The sequence below is a fragment of the Equus przewalskii genome, chromosome 14 (assembly GCF_037783145.1).
Source record: "Equus przewalskii isolate Varuska chromosome 14, EquPr2, whole genome shotgun sequence".
Lineage (NCBI taxonomy): Eukaryota > Metazoa > Chordata > Mammalia > Perissodactyla > Equidae > Equus > Equus przewalskii.
Genome location: NC_091844.1, coordinates 52,703,690 through 52,727,148, shown reverse-complemented (window position 1 = coordinate 52,727,148; position 23,459 = coordinate 52,703,690). Strand labels below are relative to the sequence as shown.

The following is a 23,459-nucleotide window of genomic DNA, read 5'->3' as shown; positions in this document are numbered from 1 at the left end:
AAACACAGAGTTGTCCAATGACCCAGCAATTCTACCCCCAGGTGTATACCCATGAGAAATGAAAACATATCTTCATATAAAAACTTGTACATAAATGTTTATAGCAACATTATTTGTAGTAACTGAAAAATGGAAACAACCTAATTGTTCACCAATTAATGAATGGATAAATAAAATATAATATATCCACACAATGGAATATTGTTTAGCCATTAAAAGGAATGAAGTGCTGATACATGCTACAATATGGATGAACCTTGAAAGCATTCTCCCAAGAAAAAGAAGACAGACACAAAATGCCACATATTACATGATTCTACTTATATGAAACGTCTAGAATAGGCAAATCCATAGAGACAGGAAGTAGATTAGTGGTTGGCAGAGAATAAGGATGGAGGCAATGGGAAATGACTGCTAATGGAAACAGGGTTTCTTTTTGGGATGATGAAAATGTTCTGGAATTAGGTAGTGGTGTTAGTTGCACAATCTTAGGAATAAACTAAATATCACTGAATTGTGCACTTTAAAATGGTAAATTTTATGGCATGTAAATTATGTCTTAATCTAGAAAATTAATTAAAAAGGCATTTACAGAAATTGAGTGTGAGAGACCAGACTTCATAGTTTAATAAGGTAAAAACAAGAAAACTGCAATTTTGAGATTAAATAAGTGAATCAGCAGACTGAAATGGCTGCTGAAAAAAGTATGCCATCTTGGGTTTCATTAACATTTATTGAGAACGTATTGAGAATTAAGCTAAGCATTCTGTAAGAGGCTATTATTATCTTCCTTCTACAGAAGAGTAACCTAAGGTTGAGTATCTTACCTGAGGGCACCCAGCTAGGTAGGGGAGAGCCAGGCTTTGAACCCAGTTTATCTGCCTCTGGGGCCCATGCACCTGACCACTGCCCCATACTTGCACTAAGAAAAGATCAAAGCTCAGACCAACGGAGGTGATAGTCTGATGGCAAACTGCACTATCATACTTCATCTTGACCATCATGGCCAGTTTTCAAAACCACACTGACGGTTTTAAATTATGTCCACAAGCCCTTTGATGTTGTTCTGTTCAAAAGGTGAAGCCAAATTTCCCTCTTTGAATGTGGGCTGTGCTTAGTAACTGGCTTCTATGCAATAGAACAAGGGAGAAATAATAGTGTGTGATTCTGATATTAGGACATAAGACATAGATGGCTTCCCTCTTGCTCTCTCTTTTGGATCACCACCTTTGAAAGAAGCAAGTCGCATGTGTTTTGAGGACACTCAAGCAGTCTTATGGAGAGGTCTACATGGTGTGGAACTAAGGCCTCCAGGAACTGAGGCCCCTGCCAAAAAGCAGCAATAACTTGCCAGGCATGTAAATGAGCCTTCTTAGAAGCAGATCCTTCTGTTCCAGTCAAGCCTTCAAATGATTGACTCTTGACTGGGGCCTTGTGAGAGTCCAGAGGCAGAACAACCCACCTAAGCCATTCCTAGATTCCTGACTCTCTTTCTTTATGGAATGATGAAAATGTTCTGGAATTAGGTAGTGGTGATGGTTGCACAACCTTGTGAATATATTAAAAATCACTGAATTGTACACTCAGAAATGGTGTAAGAGAATATACACTTACAGCTTTAAGCAACTAAGTTTTAGGGTAGTTCATTTCACAGCAATAAATGACTAATGCAAACACTTTAAGGGACACTGACAAACCTAGGTATATCCCCATAGGACAGCCAGGAGGGTACTAGGATTTAAAGCTCTGGGATGCATTTGAGGGGTTTTTGTCTGGCGTAGGGAAATCTGATGAGGACCTGGCTTCTGTGTGTAAATATCTTCCAGCTGGGTGACATCAGCATCATGACTGAATAACATGTCCCTCATCATGTCCCACACTTCAACAACAATTTGGCATCCATCCATGGACAAAAGTGCCTTTGTGGGAGCTGTGGGATCTAGCACCACATGCCAAAGGGCCTGGGAGGAGTCTTGCCCACCTGTGCCTTGGGTGATGGGCATACAGATCTCGGACCCAGCTGTGGACCCTACAGTAGCCCACAGCTCCAGCCCTTCTTGACTATGGTCTGGGAGCCCCTGGAAAGCTTGTCATAGACAATCACTCCCAGATGAGAGAGCCTTTGTGGAAGTCTAGGTTTCCAGTGGAGATGTTCCAGCACGCCATTGGAGCAAAAACATACAAGTTTGGATGCATTGAAGAGGTTAATAAAATCTAGGGGAAGTGACTGCTACTGCAAATACAAAGACAGCAATGTAAAACTTCAAGGAACACAAGAAATCAAGGAAACATGACACCACCAAAGGATCACAATAACCTTCTAGTAACTGAACCTAATGATATGGAGAGCTGCAATTTACCAGATAAAGAATTCAAAATAGCTGTTTTAAGGAAACTCAGGAAAACTAAGAGCTAGTTTTTGAAAAGATAAAACCAAATTGACAAATCTTTAGCTAGACTAAGAAAAAAAGAGAGAAGATCCAAACAAATCAGAAATGAAAGAATAGACATTACAGCTGATACCAAAGAAATAGGATCAGAAGACATTACTATGAATAATTATATGCCAACAAATTGGACAATCAAGAAGAAATAGATAAATTTCTAGAAACATACAGCCCACCAAGACTGAATCATGAAGAAATAGAAAATCTGAACATACCAATAATGAGTAAGGAGATTGAATCAGTAATAAAAAACCTCACAACAAAGAAAAGCCCAAGACCAGATGGTTTCCCTCGTGAACTCTACCAAATATTTAACAAAGAATTAACACCAATCCTTCTCAAACTCTTCCAAAAAATCGAAGAGGAGGGAAAATTTCTAAATTCATATTACATGACCAACATCAGCCTGAGACCAAAGCCAGGTAAGGACATTACAAGAAAAGAAAACTACAGGCCAATATCCCCAAAGAATACAGATACTAAAATTCTCAATAAAATATTAGCAAATCAAATTCAACAGCATGTTAAAAGGATCATACATGATAATCAGGTGGGATTTATCCCTGGGATGCAAGAATGTTTCAACATACACAAGTCAATAAGTGTGATACATCGTATTAATAGAATCAAAGATAAAAATCATGTAATCATCTCAATAGATGCAGAAAAAGCATTTGACAAAATACAACCTCCTTTCATGATAAAGAACTCTTAATAAGTTGGATATAGAAGGATGTACTTCAACATAATAAAGGTCGTTTATGACAACCCCACAACTAACATCATACTCAACTCTGAAAGGCCGAAAGGTTTTCCTCTAAGATCAGGAACAAGACAGGGGTGCCCACTCTCACCACTCCTATCTAACATAGTACTAGAGGTCCTGGCCAAAGCAGTTAGGCAAGGAAAAGAAATAAAAGGCATGCACGTCAGAAAGGAAGAAGTAAAATGATCTCCGTTTGCAGATACTGTGATATTATATATATAGAAAATCCTAAAGGTGCCACCAAAAAACTTTTAGAACTAATCAATGAATTCAGTAAAGTGTCAGGGTACAAAACCAACATACAGAAACGAGTTGCATTTCTATATACTAGCAATGAAATATCTGGAAAATAAAGAAAGCAAGCAAGTATCTTCCAGCCTATGAAGAAATGGGCGGACCTTCTCTATGTGACTCCAGCAGGCATAAAAACACTGGAGATAGGTTTGGATTCTCATTTATGAAGCATTTTCTAACAGTCTTAACTGACCCACATGAGAAGGGGACCCTTAAACGGAGTTAACACAAGGGTCCCAGCTGATGCTTGATGGCGCTGACAGAAATGTTGCTGTGTAGGTTCCTACATGGGAACAAAGGATATCTTCTTAGGGACATCCAAAGACATTCCTCCTCTGCTCCCAAGGTGTAGTATCTTGATTTAGGATACTCGATTACAACTCAGAGTAGACCACAGCTGAGCTATTAGTATAAATGGGTATAAAGAGTTGTTGTCTCTACATCAAACTACAAGCTGTTGGAGTTCAGGATCTCTGATCAGTGCTAAATGCTGAGCAATGAGGTGACAGCTAACATCCTGGTGGGGCAAGGATTTTCACCATGATATTATTTAAATCTGCACCAGCTTCTAGAGTTTTCAATGTGCTTTCACATACCTTCTCTTGTCTGAGATCAACACTGTGAGTAGGTGGCAGAGATGACTCGCCTCTTTCGTCTGGATGAGGACACTGAGGCTCAGAGCCATTAAGTGATTCACTTGGAATCACAGAGCTGGTAACTGGTCAGGCAGGGACTTAGAATCTGGATGCTGTCCATGTTCTAAGAGAAAAGTCACAAGGAAAGCTGAACTGCAGGTAAATAGACCCCGTTGGGCCGTGACCAGAGTTTTGGTAAATTTCAAAGCTAATTAGAGCAAACAACCCAACGAAGGAGAGACTAGTCTTAATGTTTATTCCCAGAACAATTTTCTAGATAACCAAGCTTATTAACTGAAGGAACAAGCATGAGGTTGCTTAACTTGAAAATTGGACAGTTGGACAGTTTCCTTTCCTGTAAGAGAGCAAGTATCTCCTAAGGGACATAGCAGGCAGTGAGAAGGAAGCATGATTTTCCTAAACTGTGGGGTGCAGGAGAGAAATTGGTGACAATAACGAGCAAATTAGGGGGTTAAAAACTTATATTTCATATGGTTAGCTTAACCTTTTTCTCTTAAAAGCTTACCTGGTGCTCATTGGGAAATTTCTTATAAGGATTGGAGGGAAAAAGAGACTCTGGCTTGTTCCTGGTTAAGCTGCCCTGAAAGCTAAGGGCCCAGTTCAAACAGGGTGAGTATACCTCTGCCAGAGTAGTGTGCTCTGCAGGCTGGGGGAGGGTGGATTGGAAGCACGGGGGAAGTGGAACAGGAAAAGTCAACAGCACTGCCTCCTTTTTCAAACAGACTTTTGGCTCATACCTGTACTAGTCACCAGACCTTGGTTGAAACAAGTCCCAAAGCCCGAAGTGGGCAACTACTCTCATTATCTTTTCATTTCCAAGTGATCTGTGGTCCCAGGGCAATTGAGCAGCTCAGGTCTCCAGCGAGCCATGTTAAAGCTCTGTGTCATTTCATATTCAGAGTGGCATTTCTTCAAAAACAGTTAGCCCAGACCCATTTTATCAGAGGGCTGATTGCTCCTTTCCAGGGACTCCAAAGGCATTCTTCTGCTGCCTGTGGGGAAAGAGAGACGGAGAGCATGAATCCAGTGCTTCCTTCATTCACCTTTTGCCCTCAACCTTGAGCCTTTCCTAACTTTCCACAGGGAGCCAGCAATTTCTTGTGTAGAAAATATGGGCTTTGGCGCCAAATAGACCACCTTGAATCCTGTTTCTATCACCTACAAGCTGTGTGATCACGGGCACATTATGTCCCCTCTGAGCCTCAGTTTCCCTACATATAAAATGGGAATACTACTACTACTTACCGCATGAGATTCTGTGAGAATTGAATGAGATTGTGCGTGTAAAACACCTAACACAGGGGCAGGCTCACAGTACTTGCACAACCAACATTAATTAGTTCCTATGCCCCCAACTTCTATTCCTGGCTCTCTGCCAAAGTCTCCAACTATGTCAGTTACTTGGGCAGATTCACCTGAGGAAGTGAGTCTTCCAAACGTGTCCTTATGGAAACTTGAAGGCTCTTAGAGAGACAGGGCCCTCTGAGTTGTAAACCCAGGAATGAGAAAAGTGTGTACTGCACAATCTACCATACTGTTTTACCTGGCTCCCTTGTGTCAAAGGGCATGCATCTGAAAGACAAATGGCCAAGGTGAGGAGCAACATCTATAGCTAGGGTCAGGATGAAATGTGTGTCTAGAAAGAGGTATGAGTTTGTCTTTGAGCATGCAGCAAGGCACAGGCTCAACGACCCACTTAGGATCAAAGCTGGGACTCTGAAGAAAGGTTGACTTTCATAGAGTCAAGGAACTGGTCATGGCCCACAGGCTTCCCTCTCTGGGTCTTTATTTCCTTTAAATACTCAGCAAGCCTATGCCACCTGTCTCAGTTTCCTGCTCCTGCAAAAAAAATTACCACAACCTGGGAGGTTTAAAGCACCAGAAATGGTATTCTCTCACAGTTCTGGAGGCCAGAAGTCTGAAGTCAAGATGTCAACAGGACCTCATTCTCTGTGGAGGCTCCAGGGGAGAACCTTTCCTAGTCTCTTCCAGCTTCTGGGGGCTGTCGACATTCTTTGGCTTCCTTGGCTTGTGGCCTCATCACTCCAGTCTTCGCCTCTGTCTTTACATCGCCTTCTCCTCTGTGTCTGTGTCCATCTCCATCTGCTTCACTGTATATTCATTGTATTGTCTTTGGATTTAGCCCACCCGGGTGATCCAGAATGATCTCTTCTCAAGATCTTGAACTTCATTATATCTTCAAAGACCTGTTTTTCCAAATAAGGTAACAGTCACACTTCTAAGGACTAGGTTCCAGAGATTAGGACGTGGACATATCTTTTGGGGAGCCACCATGCAACCCGCTACACCACCGAAACCCTTTTAGAGAGCTGACCAACTAACTCACAGCAACATGAGTCCAGGTACTACTCCTTCCAGGGCTATTTGCATTATAAATATATTAACCTGAAAGAAAAGGGCAATGAGCAAAAGAAAAAATAATCACTAGTAGTAGTATTTCAGGTACTATCAAAAATTTATTTCTTCTCATCACTTTCTTCTCAGAAAGCTCCCCAGAACACACTCTCACCTCTCACTGTACAGTTTTGTATCATACGCTCATTCCTAAACTACCCACAGACAAGGGGGATGCTTTACACTTCTTATGACTGGCTTAGAGCCTTCGACTGATCAGAATTCACTCCTGGGACTGGGGAAGGGAGGAGGACCCAGACTCTGAGAAATACATAACCTCCCATCAACAGCAGACCAAAACAATCCCAATAAGGAATTAGGGGTTGGCGGATGGTTTGTTGAAAGGCAACGACCAGTATCTACACTCTATGTGAATTACTCCCTTTCTGACCAGCTGTAGGGCTGACCCCTGCCAGGTATAATGCTCCACTACATGGAACATGCCAGTTGGGGGCATTTGGCTGGAAGATGCAAGAAAGCATTTGGCACTTCTGGATGTGCTATCCTGATACTTCTGAAATGCGAGAAGTCATGAGAGAAGGCATTTGAAAGAACTGCAACTGGATTTTTAAAAAAATACTCTTTCAAAAGACTCCTACTTTGTCAACAGGCAAATAACCAAGCATGTACACTCAGTATTTTAAAAAGACTGAGGTTTCAAATCACCAGGAAAAAAACTCTCTCCAGAACTCAGAACGTCTCCTTAGAAAAAATGATTGACCATTCAGATATGAACCGAAAATAGGTTAGCAAGAATTTAGAGGAAGAATGATCAAGATATCTGCATTTAAATTAGCCTGGAGATTGCGAGGAAATTAACCATATCTGACTCAGCCTGATTTTGAACCTGAGACCTGCAGGTAAAGCATAAACCTTCTCCCTCCAGAGGAAATGTCAAAACTGCAGTTTTTACAGAAGAGCTCCTGTCGTTGGGTTAGCCAGGAGTCCACCTCTTCCTAGCTCTACACCCATGGGGTTTATATTTGTGTTTGCTGCTATACAAGTTCCACCCCATGAGACACTGTCTTGGATTGTTCTTGTCTTGTTAATACTCTTCCCTTTCAAGTCTACCTCAAGTTCCATCAAAGCACAAAGTAGGATTTGGGCATCTTACCCACTGAGCAGCACTGATAAGAGTCTAAGTCCAGGCAACAGAGCACTAGGAGAAAAACTGTTGTTTCGTTAAGCAATTGTACTGCCATGCAATGTCTCTTATCTTACTCATTCGTTACATCAGAGACTTCAAAATGCTGTCTACCAGCATGTCTGGTTCGAAATAACTTTTTACTTTTTAAATTAGTTGCCTACATTTAAAATTTCAAAAATAAAAGAAGGAAGCATTGGATTTGAATATTTATTCTGTCCCTCTTCCTCTTTCCTCTCTTTCAAGGACTCCAATTACACATATATTAGGCTGCTTAAAGTTGTTCCACAGCTCAGTGATGAGCTTTTCATTAAAAAGGTCTTTTTTCTTTGTTTGTTTCATTTTGGATCATTTCTATTGCTGTGTCTTGAAATTCACTCAATCTTTTCTTGTGCAACAGCTAATTTGCCATTAATCCCAACCAATGTTTCTTTTCAGATATTGTAGTTTTTATCTCTAGATGTTTGATTTGGGTCTTTTAAATATTTTCTGTCTCTAGTCTTTTGAACATACGAAATTCAGTTATAATAACCGTTTTAATGTCTTTTCTAATTCTAACATCTGTGCCAATTCTGGATCAGTTTCAATTGATTTATTTTTCTCCTCATTATGGGACATATTTTCTTATCATATCAATTGATGTAGAAAAAGCACTTGACAAATTCCAGCATCCATTCATGACAAAAAAAGTCTCAGCAAACTAAGATCAGGAAAAAGGCAAGAATGTCCACTTTGATGACCCCTGTTCAACATTGTACTGGAAGTCTTGGCCAGTGCAAGAAAAAAGAAATAAAAGGCATATGTATTGGAAAAGAAGAAATAAAAGTGTCGCTATTTGCAAATGACATAATTGCTTACATAGAAAGGTCCAAGAAATTTACAAAAAAGTTCCTGGAATGAATAATTGAGTTTAATGCAGTTGTAGAATATAAGGTCAATATACAAAGATCAATAGTATTTCTATATACTAGCAACGAACAATTGAAAACCGAATTTTTAAAAATATCAATTATAATAGCTCCAAAATAAATGATATTTAGGCATAAATCTAAGAAAACATGCAGAAAACTATAAAACACTGATGAAAGAAATCAAAAGAGGCCCTAAATAAATAAAGAGAAATACTGTATTCACAAATTAGAACACTCAAATAGTTAAGTGTAAGTTCTCCCCAAACTAAAGCTGCCAGATTTAGAAAAAATTATAGGATGCCAAGTTAAATTTGAATTTCAGATAAACAATGAATAATTTTTAGTATAATTATGTACCACACAATATTCAGGATGTTATTATGCTAAATATTAATTATTTTTATCTTAAATTCAAATTTAACTGGATTTTCTATATATTGTCTGGCAACCCTACAGGGCCCGATTGATTTTACAGATTTAATGCAATAACAAAATCCCAGCAGGATTTTTTGTGGCTATAGGCAAGCTGAGTCTAAAACATATGGAAAGGCAAAAGACCCAGAAAAACCAAAATAATTTTGAAAAAGAAAAACAGAGTTAGAGGACTCATACTACTCAATTTTAAAACTTAATCTAAAGCCAAGTAAGCAAAACAATGTGCTATTGGTGAAAGTTTAGACACATAGATCAGTGGAACAAAATAAGAGGGTCCAGAAATAGATCCTCACAAATATGATCAATTGATTTTTTTACGTAGATTATTTTAAGATAAAATGCATATCACATAAAATTTACTGTTTCAATCATTTAAAGTATACAATTCACAATCAATTGATTTTTGACAAAGGTATGAAGCAATTTAATGGATAAAGGATGGTCCTTTCAACAAATGAAACAACTAGACAACTATATGCAGAAAAATGAACCTCAACTTATATATCAAAGTATAATTTATAGACAAATTAACCTGAAATGGATCATAGAGCTAAATGTAAAATCAAAAAGCACAATTTTTTTTTTCCTGCTTTATGTCCCCAAATCCTCCCTGGTACATAGTTGTGTATTTTTTTAGTTGTGGGTCCTTCTAGTTGTGGCATGTGGGACGCCGCCTCAATATGGCCTGACAAGCGGTGCCATGTCCGTGCTCAGGATCCAAACCAGCGATACCCTGGGCCGCCACAGCGGAGCACAAGAACTTAACCACTCAGCCACGGGGCTGGCCCCAAAAAGCATAAATTTTTTTATTTAAAAATCATAGAAGAAAAAGATTATGACCCTGAGTTAGGCAGAGTTCTTAGCTATGACATAAAAAAAAATCCATGAGAGAAAAAAAATTATAAATTTACTTCATCAAAATTAAAACTTTTTTCTGCAAAAGACATTGTTAAGAGAATTAAAAGGCAACCTATAAACTGGGAGCAAATATTAACAAATCACATATCCAATAAAAGACTTATATACAGAATTTGGAAATAACCTTCAAAACTCAACAGTAGAGAACAGCAGCCCAATTTTAAAAGTAGGCAAAAGATTTGAATAAACAGCTTGCCAAAGAAGAAATAGGGATGGCTGATAAGAACATGAAAAAACGCTCAGCATCATTAGTCATTATGAAAATGCAAATTAAAAACACAATGCAATACAATTATACACCTATTAGAATGACTAAGAGTAGAACAACAACAAAAACGCAACTGCAAACACCAAGCGTTGGTAAGGATGCAGGAGAAGTGGAACTCAGACATAGCTGGTGGGAACGCACAATGGTACGGACACTCTGAAAACAGTCCGGTGGTTTCTTACAAACTATATATTTACTATATAATCCAGCAATCCCACTCCTAGATATCTACTCTTAAGAAATAAACACTCATGCTCACACACAAAAATCTATACACAAATGTTTATAGCAGCTTTATTCATAATCATTAAAAAACTGGGAACACCCTAAATGCCCTTCAGTGAGTGAATAGTTAAGTAAAACATAGTACGTCTAGTCCATGGATCACTACTCAGCAATAAAAATGAACGAGTTATTGATACAATCAACAACATGGATGAAGCTCAAAGGTGTTTGAGTGAAAGAAACCAGTGTCAAGAGGTGACATACGGTATGGCTCCATTTATATGATGTTCTGGGAAAGGCTGCACTAAAGGGATGAAGACCTGATCAGTAGTTGCCAGAAGTTAGGCATGGGGTGCAGAGTTTCACTACTACCGGTAAAATAAAAGAATTTTGGGGGAGGATGGAAGTGTTCTATATTTTGATTGCGGTGGTGGTTGCACAAATCTATACATGTATTAAAACTCATAGAAGTGTACACACACACACATACACAAGTCTATTTTACTCTTCGTAAATAAAATAAAAAGAAGATACGGCTGGCCCAGTGGCGTAGTGGTTAAGTTCATATGCTCCGCTTTGGCGGTCAAGGGGTTTGCAGGTTGGATCCTGGGCACGGACCTAGCATCGCTAGTCAAGCCATACTGTGGCAGCATCCCACATAAAATAGAGGAAGATTGGCACAGACGTTACCTCAGCAACAATCTTCCTCAAGCAAAAAGAGGAAGACTGGCAACAGATGTTAGCTCAGGGCCAATCTTCCTCACCAAAAATAAATAAATAAATAAATAAAGATATATACACTGAAGATGTGTGCTCAAAAGTTTAAAATGTTAAGGGTGAGCCATCAAAAAAGTTTGGAATTGGCGTAGACCCCTCATTTTACAGTTGGAGAAACTGAGGCGAGACAGTGAAAGTAACTTAATCAAGGCCAAAAGAAGTCTGAAGCAACCACGGGAGTGGATTTTTCTCTTGGGAAATAGCTCTGATGCCTTTCTGTCACCCCAGGCCTACCCAGGCAGCTTTAATTTGGCTTCTATTCTTCTTTAGGCAGTTTCTAAATTTAGTTTTCTGTGAGTGACATGGTTACATGTGCAAGTTAAAACACAGCCAGCATGAATGAAAAAAATATATATCCTATTTTACACAACGTGTAGTCGGCATGAGCCTGGCTCCTGATGGACAGACCTATGGCTTTTAGGGGAGATGTTTGCCTGATGCCTGAGATTGCAAAGCAAACAAACAGACAGACAAATGGGTGGGCTCTGGACATAGAGCACCTGTGTCTGAACCCAGGCTCTGCTACTAGTGGTGGCCCCTGGGTGCATTGTTTAGTTTTTCTCCACTGCAGTTGCTTCATCTGTAAAATGTACCCTAATTTTATGTGCTACTAAGAGATTTTAAAAAAACTCACCAGCAATTATAGTACAACATAGAACTCCCTTATCATGGATTATAAGATGTTAAAATGTGATTTTAACAAAGTGTGTCTTAGAATTGGAGAAATATGGCAATACCTATTTCATTGGGCTGTTTTGATGGTTAAAAGAGTTGTTAAATGTTAATGCCTGGCACATAGTTCTCAACCAAGAGTTGTTAGCTATTATTATGAATTATTATTACCGCTACTTCTATTACTATTTTAAGAAATGAATAGCAGAACTTGCATTGTAATAAATTGTAAAACGCCCCTCTCACTCCACCCTGCCTCCTGCATGCCCTACCCACTTTGCCGTTGAACTTGCAAGCTCCGGCACATCCAGACACAGAATGTGTGCATGTCGCCAGAAGAAAACGTGAGAAACATTTACCACTTCTCAATTCTTGTTAGAGAAAAACCACAATGACAGGCTACACGTTGGGTTGGCAACGTCAGTTCTTGCACTGGCACGTACACTGGTTCCCACGAAATGAGGGAGTCAGAGTGGGAACCTGAACTAATTGAGCAGTGTGTGTGTCAACCCTGCACTGAAGGACAGAGGACAGGAGACCGTGTCTAGGGAGGCAAGAGTCTGGCCTGCAGTTCTGGGTCTGTCAATTGCCCACCACGGAACGTCAGACCAGTGGCTCAATGCCATTTCAGTCTCCGTTTCTTCTCTGTGAGACAGAGATAAATAATTGCTACTTTACAGCCACTGAGGGGGATACACACAAATTACGGTTCCAGTTGAGTTAAATGGCTGGAAAACTGAACCACAGCTGCAAGTGAAAGCTGGTTAGCCACATGATTTGTTTCCTTATTATTTATATTCTTGTTCAAGTTCCTTGAATTTTTCCCTCAAGTCTACTATCATATTGTAGGAAGGAACAGTGTATGGGGGATACCTCAGATCTGGTTTCAGGGCCATTCTTAGTGGGGTGCTGGGCCCAGGGCAAATCTCTTTGTGTGCCTGGACCCTTCACACCAAAACCCCATTATCCAGGAGCCACTGGTTAACAGGTTACAAGGACAGCCCTGGGGAGCTGTCAGTGCTAGATAAAAAGGATGAAAAACGAAATGTTCCTTAGGGAGTGAGCATATAAAGGAATTTTCTAAGAACTACTCTGTGTCAGGTGCTACACCGATCTATAACAAAATACCCACTGTCAGTTTATACGGCAGTCGTGACAAACCCCACGTACATTTGAACAAACCAGGGCCCATTGAGAGGCAGGTCATTTGCCCAAGATCATAGAGCATAGTCCCTGAGCGTCCCAGCTGGATCCCACCCGACGCTGCGCTGTGCTGAGACAGGCGCCACGTGCCAGCCTGTCCAGATCGCCCAGGTGACAGTGCTGAGGGTTCTTAATGAGAACCACGGGTCTGCTAAGCACTAGCTAAGGATTCTTCCTTCCTTTCATTCTTTTGTTTAACAAATGTTCACTGAGAGCCCAGCATGTGCTCCAGACCTAGGACCTCCCCAGGGAATGCGACACACGGTCTCTGAATCAGGGGGTTCAAAGAGTCATGGGAAAGGCCACAGGTAGACCTGGGTTTCATGTGGCCTGAAGCTTAAACAATTTGCAGAGCCTTCTTTAGGACAAAGAATACAAAAGGAGGAACAGGGCCTTGGAAAGAGTGAGAGAGGGGCCTTTGGGGGAAACAAGAAGACCAACACTGCCAAAAACACGTGTCAGGGCCGATGGGGAGCAGGAGAGACTCTTGGAAGAAATGCCATCTGGGCTGAGCCCCACAGGAGGGGCAGGGAGTCCTGGCAGAGGGAATACCCGGGTGCAGGACCAGGGAAGGGCAAAGAGCTGCCACTGTTTTCAGAGAGTGAGGAGGGCAGCACCTTTCTCCTTCCTTCACCGGGCCTTGAAACACTGAGGACTCTCCCCAAGTGCAGGGCCCTGAGTGGCCACATCCTCGAGGTGACCCTGTCCCGGGCAGGGCTTCCGCCTTCTCTCCAAGCTCCCTGGGAAACCTCAGGTTCCAGGAGCAGGCTGCCAGGCTTGGTTCCTACATTCTAAGAATACAGGCTTCCGTAGGCTGTGCCTGGCCTGGTCCTCCTGGTTAGCTTCTATTTGCGTTTGCAAGAATAAAACAATCCTGAAGCTTCCTTTGTCGAAAGTTACCCTGAGGTACACCAGGTTCAGAGAAAGAAAAGATAGCAGAGAGGAGCGGCAGGAGTGGGGAAAGACTGACTTTTAAAAGAAAATCCTTCAGTGAGATAAGAACTTGAGAGACAGCTACGTAACCTGGAGGGAAGTGAAGTTGGTGCCCCCAGGAAAAGCAATCAGCAGGGTGCCCTGGGAACTTTAGGCTCCTCAGGGAGCAAAGGTCGAGTTCTGAATACCTTTGTTTCCCCTCCGTGCAGCACAGTGCCTGGCCTGTTGAACCAGGCTGTGGATATACTCCAGCCATCCCAAGTGGATGGAATGACCTGCACATCTGAGCCGATGTCTCCACATAGCCCACCAGGCGCAGCAGCAGCCTTTGCCTTGCAGGGCAATAAGCCCTCCTGGGAGACTCAGATTCCAGGGAAATGATAGAACAGCGCCCCGCTGGTGCCTTGATCACTACACAGATAAATTGCATAAGCTTGGCCAAGGAAGGGAAGCCCCATCTAGGGAACCAAGTTCTGCTCTGGGCTCTGATCCTGTACGCACTTGAGTCCCTTACCTTCTCTGAGTTTGTTACCCCATCTATAAAATGAGAATAGTGATATTTGCCCTGAACTTGTGGTTGATAAGGGAGTAATAAAGGAGGGCTAGACTACAAAGTTCCCTAAAAAGTTCAAAGTACAGAACATTATTATGTCTGCAGTCCATGTCTGGTGACCCATTCGCCACTCCACACTTTCATCCCACACTGCACTGCCGCTTCTCCAAGGTCACCTGGAGGAAGTCTTGACCAAGTTCACCTGTGGGTTAAGAATGGACCCTTCCCCTGAGAAACAATAGGCGATGTCTCCCACCACGCCACAAGTCACACCAAAGGTGAGGGCAACTTGGCATTTTACTGGGCAGAGAGGGTGAGGAGCTGGAAGAGAATGTCCTCTCTAGACACCTGCAGCTCTGTACACTGCTTTCTTTCTCCTGCTTCATCACCCCTATCTGGGCCCACACATGCATCTGCATCTCTTTTCACAAGTGCAGAGTCCTTGTGGCCCTTTTCAACACATAAGATGGGGAAAGAGAGAGGAAAATAGAGACAGAATTAAATTGCACCGAGGGTTAACCCAAATGGATCATCCTAATCTCCAGCAGAGGGGGAAAGGACCAAGTGGGAGACACTGCTCTCTGCTCACCAAAAAGCCGTGCTCTCCTCTTCTTCCTGGCGCCCGGCCAGACTATGTTTCCCAGCCTACCTTGCAGTTATATGTGGCCATGTGACTAAGTCCTAGCCAATGGGATGCGAGTGATCTGGTCACAATAAGCTCCCAGGCTTCTTCCTCCATGATCTTTTCTCTTTCTGGATGGCTCCATTGGCAACAATCCCCAGGGTGACTGTGGAAGCCTGGGAAGGACAGGGTCACCCCTTTGACCTGTTCAACCACCCGATACTGTTAGCTGAGCAAGATATAAACGTCTATTGTGTTTGAGCTTTTATACATTCACGGGTATATCTATCAGAAGTTAACCTACCCTAATTCATACTCAGCAGCATAGCCCACGAATCCTGCCACCTCCAGGAAGCCCATGCTGATCTCTTCCTTCCTTCTACCACCTATACCTCTACCAAATGCTACCTTATGCTGCTAGTTAATCACTTCATGAGAATGTTAACTAAAATTTAAACTAGGGGCTCACATCTTTTCTATTTTACGCCATACCAGCAAAGAGATGCTTAATAGTCATTGGATTAAATCTTATTTTCTCCCCTGCATTTGGTGGGAAGTTCCTCCACCAGGAATGTCTTTCTCTTTTTCTCTGCCTCTGATATTCTGCCCCCATGTCCATGCCCAATTCCCCATCCCTCTTCTCCGTGGGGCTTCCTTTCCCACTCTAGGCCAATGGTGATCTTTCCTTCCTTCAAAGTTTATGGCACCTGTGGTCACTTACCTGACAATTTGTCCAGATAACTTTTGCATTATTATCTTATCTTACTCTGCAGTGTGACTATAAAATAATGATGCGTTTAAGTGATGTGCAGAGGAAGAGGAGAACTAAAGAAACCAAGAAGGAGGCAGGAGGAAAATTTTGGAGAGCTCAGATGTCATGGAAACTAGGGGAAGAGGGCATTTCAAGGAGGGAGAGGAAATAGCATCATATGCTGCCAAGAGAGCGGTCAGTGAGGTGGAGACTCCAAAAATGGGCTTAGCAGAGTGGAAATGATTGGTCCCCTCAATGAAAGACGTCTCAGGGAGCATCATGGCATGGGCTGAGGAGGGAGTGGATAGTAAGAAAATGGAGAAGGTGAGGACATATAACTCTTAAGAAGTTTAGGGACGGGGAGAAGATGTTTGAGAGCTAGCTGGACAGAAATGTCAGGTGAGAAAGGGTGCAAAATATTTTTTTAAGATAAGTGAGACTTACCGATGGGAAAGAACAGCAGAGACGGAGAGGATAGAGAGCAAGGAGTGAGACGGGGCCGGCGGCAGAGGCCCTGAGCAGTAGGGGTGGAGAATGGATCTAGGACACGGATGGGCACCTGAGCTAGAGGGACCTGCTTCCAGGACGACTGGTGGGATGGAGGAATGACACTCATCCCTTCTTCCTTCCTAAGTGGTTGTTAGATTTGGTGCAAAAAGTTCGGTAAGTCCTCAGTTGACGGTTTCTCTGTTTTTCAGAAAAGGAAACCAACTTATCTGCTGGAATGAGAGGAGCAACCTCTGAGGGGCCCCAAGCTTCTCCCACTCCCCATACTTCCCTTTCTGTGGGTGACTTCTCCAGTGGGGTTCCTTGGCCGTCTCTCACAACCCTCACCTCCGTGGCGGGAACTGCCTGCAGTCTCGAATCAAGAAAAAGGCCCGCCTGGAGGCCCTCATTATTTCTTTACCTTCGAGTTCCAGCTTCTCAAAAGCCTGAACCTCATCTCCTCCATCTCTGTTTTTCCTGAACCCAGCATGGATTTAACTGGCACATGGATAGCCTATTGCTCTAATGTAGTGATAGAGATAGAAACAGAATTCTTTACTTTGAGAAGCCTGGTTGTTAAAAGAAAAAGAAAAAGAAAAAAGAAAAAGAAAAAAAAAGACCAGTTTCTTCACAGGATAGGTGCTCACTGAACTACATCTGTCCTCTGCTCACGATGGGCGTGCGGATAAAGCCAATGACTCCGTGCCATTGTGGTCTGCCCCTTGACCTATCCCCTCAGCTTGTTAAGTAATCCTAGTGCTCCTAGCATTTGGAGCCGGAGCCCGCGGGAGGCGGAGGCAGCGAGGCGGTCAGAGCCGCGGGAGGAACCCGGCTGGGCTCACTCAGTCCACCAGAGGGCGCTGTCGGCTCGCGGAGCCGAGCGCGGCCGCCGTGGGCTCCGAGGTGCTGCCGCCCAGCCGCCCAGCCGCCCAGCCGCCCACTGACTTCATCTCTACCGACTCCGGGGGAGTGGAGAGAGCCAACCATCCCAGAGGCGCTCATCTGGGCAAGGCAGGGAGAGATTAAGATCTGTGACACTCTTCTTTCAAAGTACTACCCTGTAACAACCATTTATAGAACCCAAAGTTGTACCTACTATGTCCAAGATACTGTAGAGTGAGTATTGAGATGAGTCATACAGCATCTCCAAACTTAAAGACCTTTCAGCGAAGGGATAGAATTAAGACAGGTATCAAATAGTAGTGCTGTAAGCAGAAGTGAGGAGGAAGTGGTGGGACAGCTCAGGGAGTAGAGTCTATAGCTTCGGGTGGGGAAGAAGGATGGGATCCCGGAGGATTTCGGTCACAAAGGGGAGGATTTGCCACCTTGCATCACGTATTGGAGGCAACAGAACCTGTGAGTTTAACCAGTTCTGGTTTTACATTTGTTCTACCTAAATGATTGTTACTGGTGACAAAAGGCAATGTTCCCTGCCCTGCGGCCCCAGCTCCTTGATCCTGAAAGGTAAATTACAAGAAGAATTAGATTAACCAAATGTCCATTCTGTGTTAGAGATACACAACCTAATCTGAACAGTCGGATCAGTCACTCTGCTAATTGATACAATGTCCACAGGGAGCCTGCAGAAACAGCTGTTACACTTGGTACAGGTGTCATAAAACCATATGCCTAAAATACATCTAATTGGTGTTAGGAGAGAGGATGCAAAAATAGAGAAGTTGAGGAACAATAAAGTCCCTTTTTTTTTGGCTGAGGAATATTCGCCCTGTGCCAGTCTTCCTCTGTTTTGTATGTGGGTCACCCCCACAGCATGGCTGAGGAGTGGTATAGGTCAGCACAGAAGGGAACCAGGGAACCAGGCCAACCAAGCAGTGCATGGGGAACTTAACCACTATGCCGCAGGGTAGGCCTCTAAAGACCTTTTCTTTTAAAGACACATATCACCAAAATAACATAAGGACTTTATCAATATTATAGTCCCCAAGAATTATTATAAGTCTAAAATATTGTACCACGCTAAGACGAGTTAAATTTGGAACCAATAAATTAAAACAAACCTGGACCTTTGATTTACAGAAATTACGTTTCCAAGGAATTAAAACATAATTGGAGTTATCATCATTAAATGGCTTGGTTCCAGCATGACAACGTAGGAAAAACAGTAAATTTACACTAGGAAGTGTAAGAGTCAGCTTTAGACCTCTCATTAATATTTTGGTTATTTTAAAAACCTTTCTTGGTGCTGGCCTGGTGGTGCAGCAGTTAAGTGCACACGTTCCGCTTCGGTGGCCCCGGGTTCGCTGGTTCAGATCCCAGGTGCGGACACGGCACCCCTTAGCAAGCCATGCTGTGGTAGGCGTCCCACATATAAAGTAGAGGAAGATGGGCACGGATGTTAGCTCAGGGCCAGTCTTCCTCAGCAAAAAGAGGAGGATTGGCAGCAGGTGTTAGCTCAGGGCTAATCTTCCTCAAAAAAAACTCTTTCTTATGTAGCAAGTCAGTTAACTTCTCTAGGTCTCAGTTTGCTCATTTAATGGGAGAAGTTAATAATAATAAAGACTATAGACCAGGTGATCTCTCAGGTCCTGCGGAGTGTAAGAAAGAAGTCTTCATTCTGTTGTGTCCACACACCTCCTTAGTGCTGACTTGGTTCTGAAGTCGCTTGAAGGACCCGCAGGTCCTGTGAGGTTAGACATCTGTAGGGAAGGGGAAAAGGAGCTCAGGGGGCTGCTAGTCCTGATTTTAGGCAGGATTCTTCATGTCATCTGAAGTCTTCTGTATGCAGTGGCCCAAGGCCACTGGGGGTCAAACAAACAGCCCCACTCTGGTTGTGATCACTGCTACCTTTAAATTCCTACAGCACCATCTGATGGTGCCATTCATCTGTCATTTACTCTGTGCCACCTTGAGTTATCTTTCTGCACCAGTTATTTGAGGAGAGGGTCTGTGGAGTCTTGAGTGCTGTCCACTAGCTAGTCCAGGCTCCTACCCGCTGCAGATGGGAAAACTTCCCAGCCGCCCTGTGGGTGGGGGAGGGAGGCCATGCGACTGGTTCTAGCTAACAACCAGCTAGCAGAAGTGACAGTTAGCACTTCTATTTAATTGCCAAAGACACTCTAGGGGTTCTTTTCTCTGTGCCCGTGGCCAGCTATGTTCCACATAGTGACTTTTCTCTCGTCAATCTGAATGCAGGAGGAGCTCTGATGCAAAGCAGAGCTGCTAGCCAACCCGCCATGGACTTAAGGCATGCATGAGAAGAAACCTTTGTTATTTTAAACCTTAGGATTTGAGGACTATTTATTATAGCAGCATGACATGGCCCATTCCGACTAACAAAGGGCCATCGTGTGTCATCATTGTTGTTTCCTCAGTGCTCCAAATAACATGGTGCTCAATACCAACTGCTAAATAAATGACTGATTGAATGAATTGATCTTCCTCTCTTCCCCGCTGGAGGAGGAATCATCCCTGTATCTATTCGTCCTCTCCAGAGCACCTGCCCTGTATTCTCAACATAGCAGGTACTTAGTTTCCATTCGTGGACTAATTTATATACTTAAAAGCCTCAAAATGCAGCCCAACATGGGAGCCAAAGAAGATGAGATATGTGATGTTATTTTCCAAATGGTGCCTGAAAGCATGGGGCTCAGGGTCAAGAGAACCGAGGAAGGAGGGGCATGGGGCCATTTCCTCCCCACATCCACCTTTAAGCTATATGGGGTTACCTCTGATCCCTCCACCCACTTGCAGGTGAAGCTTGGTCTCTGAGTCATTGCAACAGAGTTCAAAGCGGAGACGGGGTCAAAATAAAAAGACATAGGCCAGACATGGGCCAACAAGAAGAAGGTGGGTGAGGGTGGCGTTAGAAGTCTGGCTGCGACTCAGGTAGGGGCTGGGCTAGGGCAGAGCTGACACAACTCTGGAGGGTTTCTGTGTTCCTCTGCTGCTGCACATTCCACCCCGTGGCCCAGGTGGTTGAATTCTGTTCCACACAGCGTGTGTAGAATGTATGAAAGACCCTGACCAGGCAGACCTTTGCGGAAGCCATTAACATTCTATAAATGACAACATCCAGCACAGCAACAAGGACATGAATATTAACGTGCTAGTCTAGGTTCTGGCGCCCCGCCCTCCTTCCTAAGCCAATCTAAACAATATCCACAGATTGTTTCATTTTTGATCAGACAGAGTGTAAATCATTTTCAGATTTGGATCTTCTGTGTCTCTAACATCCTGTTTTGGGGTGAGTCTTCTGAGGAAAAAATTACAGAAAGTATCCATCCCTGTACAAAATTCCTTTTGTAGGGTATTAACTCTGGTTATGCTGCTTCTCCAACTTCAGAGTGATCAGTGTCTCTCAAGGAAAAAGCTCAAACCCATTTGCAGGCCCTACAAGGCCTTAATTATTTGGTTCCAACCTACCTCACCTCCTCTTCCTGCCTGCTACCTGCCAGGTACCCCTGGTCACTCACTCATCCCAAACAGTCCTGCTCTTACCTACCTGGGCTCTGCACACTCTGTTCCCGTGGCCTCCAACACACTTCCCACTTCTCTTTGCCTTTGGAGGAACTCACATGGGAAAGCCTAGACCTGATGGGCGATCCTTCCCCAGCTCCCCCAGGCAAAGGGCTGACTTTTCCTCTGTGCTCTCCGAGGGGCCGGTGCCCCCCAACACATCCTGTAGCACTTGTCACACTGCCCTTGGGACTTCTGTTCTATCAGACCTTTTCCCCATGAGTCTTGATTTTAAAAGGAGAGGGACACCATCTTGATCATCTTTGTGAAATTCTTATATAATTTTTCTTCCTTTCCTCCTCCCTCTCCCAAAGCTTACAAAATAACTAGGCCATAGTTGGAATCCAAAGGGCGTTTTACTCCATGTCTTTACCATTGCTGTCTTGTCTTTCAGGATTGTATACAGAGGCCAAGAGAAGGAAGAAGTAGGCAATAGTTATGGACTGGAATTTTACATTCCAAACCTTCCGCCTGCACAGTTTTGTTTTTCTTTTCACATGAAATCTGGAGCACAGGGCTATTTTAGATTTACCCCTCCTCAGGTAAATTGAAGGATTTTCCCCTAAGCAAGCTCACAGCAGGCATCTCCACGGTATCTCCTGGAGAATACATATTTTCATTCAGCCAAGTTTGAGAGTAGGAAGGTGAGAGATTTATTGAGAAATAAGGATGTAATGAGGGCAAGAAATTAGCAATGTTTGCATGTAGAGTACCAGCATTCTCCCTTTTTACTTAAATATTCACCCAGAACAAAACAGGCAGCTTGGCCAAGTCTTTTAGTTACCACCTACCCTGTCATTGGTAGGAGAGGTCACCCTGGTATTGGCGACACCTGAGAACCGCAGTCTGCTTATTCACATGTAACAAACAGTCGGCTAAGAGGCAGGTGCTGCCTTCCTGTAACCTTACCCAGGTTGCAAGGAAATGGTGTTGGAAGTTTGCAGGCGATTGGTTCTCTAAGAACGCGAGTCACTGAGATGGCAACAGATCCTACTTAATATATCTGAGGGTCTGCCTGGGGAAAAGGGAATACGATATCATGCAAAAAGTTCAAGTTCAATGTGTCCTTAATTCTAAATGTAGTTCCTGTCTCACACACTGAAGAGGAGGGATTCTGGCCAACGGTTTTCAGTCCTGTGCACTCCTCTGTTTGCATGGCAAGGTGGGACTCACCCAGAGGAGGAGGTGGGAAACACCAACTACTCAAGGAGCCCTACCTTCATGAAATCCTTCCCTTTCCAGACTTCCCAACATGGCCAGGGCTAGCGTACTCCTCTAGAGGACAAAACTTCAGGGGTGCCAATAGACTCAGTAATATAAGGAATATTTTAATGCAATATCTAAAATTTAAAAAATTTGGATATTATTTCCATCCTGGATTTTTACAGTAATTTCACTTTTTAAAAATATTGCATTAAAATAGTGTTCATCTTGATGACTGAGTTTATTCGCGCCCCTTAAATTTTGCCTCTTTGTCAAATATCTCATCTCACTCCAGCGCTGGCTCTGCATCCCAAATGCATTTTCAGATCAGGCCCTATTTGCCAGTGCCTTCCATCGCATGCTCTGTGAAACGGAAAAAAGTTTAACGCGCGAATAGACTGGAGGAAGGAAGAAGAGAGGAGGGAAAGGTCTGATGTTCAAAGGAACAGAAATGAAACAGCAGTGAGATATCCCACTTGTGCTTTGTCAAACTGACAGATTTTCAAATACACCTCCAGCTGGTGGGCGTGGCCAAGTAAGGGATAACTCTTGTATCCTGACTTTTTCATGCAAATGTTCTCATTTTCCCCTAAGACTGCATTTTGGCGCGCTCTCTACCCAGCTGCCCCGTTTAGCAGGGCGGGCTGCGAGAAATTACTTGACTGCAGGCCTTAGGAGAGGAACTGCCACAGTCACCTGGACACTTTTTCTGATCATTTTTGCAACCTGTGTGCTGCACTCGGCATCTTGTTTTCCAGGGGACTGCCTCCTTGCTCGCCTTTAAGCCACAGGCAATGATAACCTTTTGTCACTGAGAAAAAGTGATCGAAGAGGTGGGTTTTAAATTTGGTCTACATTAACCAGACCCGCCAGATGCACACTCAGCTTACCACGGTCGCTACAAACTGCCTGCCTTGATTGGTACACGAGTGAGGACCGAGGTTTTCTTTTTCCATTTGCACTAACCCCCGCTCGCAGGTTGCAGAGACGACCTCTTCCAGCGCAGTCCCCCGGGGAGTCCGGCCCGGGCCGCGCCCCGGGCCTCCGCGCTCTCGGCCCCGCCCGCGCAGGTTCGCGTCCCCTGGCGCGGGGCCGTCCCTCGCCAGGCAGCCGTCCCCGTCCCCGGCTCCCCGCGGAGGAAATTCTTCCCCAGCAGCCCAGGGCTCGCCTCACGTGATCAACCGCCGCCACGGCTTCCAGCGAGAGTTTAAAGGTTACGGAGGAAATTAGCTCGGACACTGCCACTCGCCCCCCAGAGGGCGCGCCCCGTTTCCCCGCAGCTCGGACGGCGGCTGCTGGCGCGC

The 23,459-nt window shown here is 43.7% G+C and overlaps 1 long non-coding RNA gene across 1 annotated transcript; it reads right to left on the bottom strand.

Annotated features, from left to right (window-relative positions):
- Window positions 1–602: 602 nt before the first annotated feature.
- On the bottom strand, window positions 603–23,215 carry LOC139075775 (uncharacterized). Its single transcript, XR_011526556.1, has 3 exons — window positions 23,046–23,215; window positions 6,063–6,370; window positions 603–5,155 (listed from the first exon to the last, which is right to left on the bottom strand). It is a non-coding gene; the product is annotated as an uncharacterized lncRNA (long non-coding RNA).
- Between the last annotated feature and the right edge of the window lie 244 nt (window positions 23,216–23,459).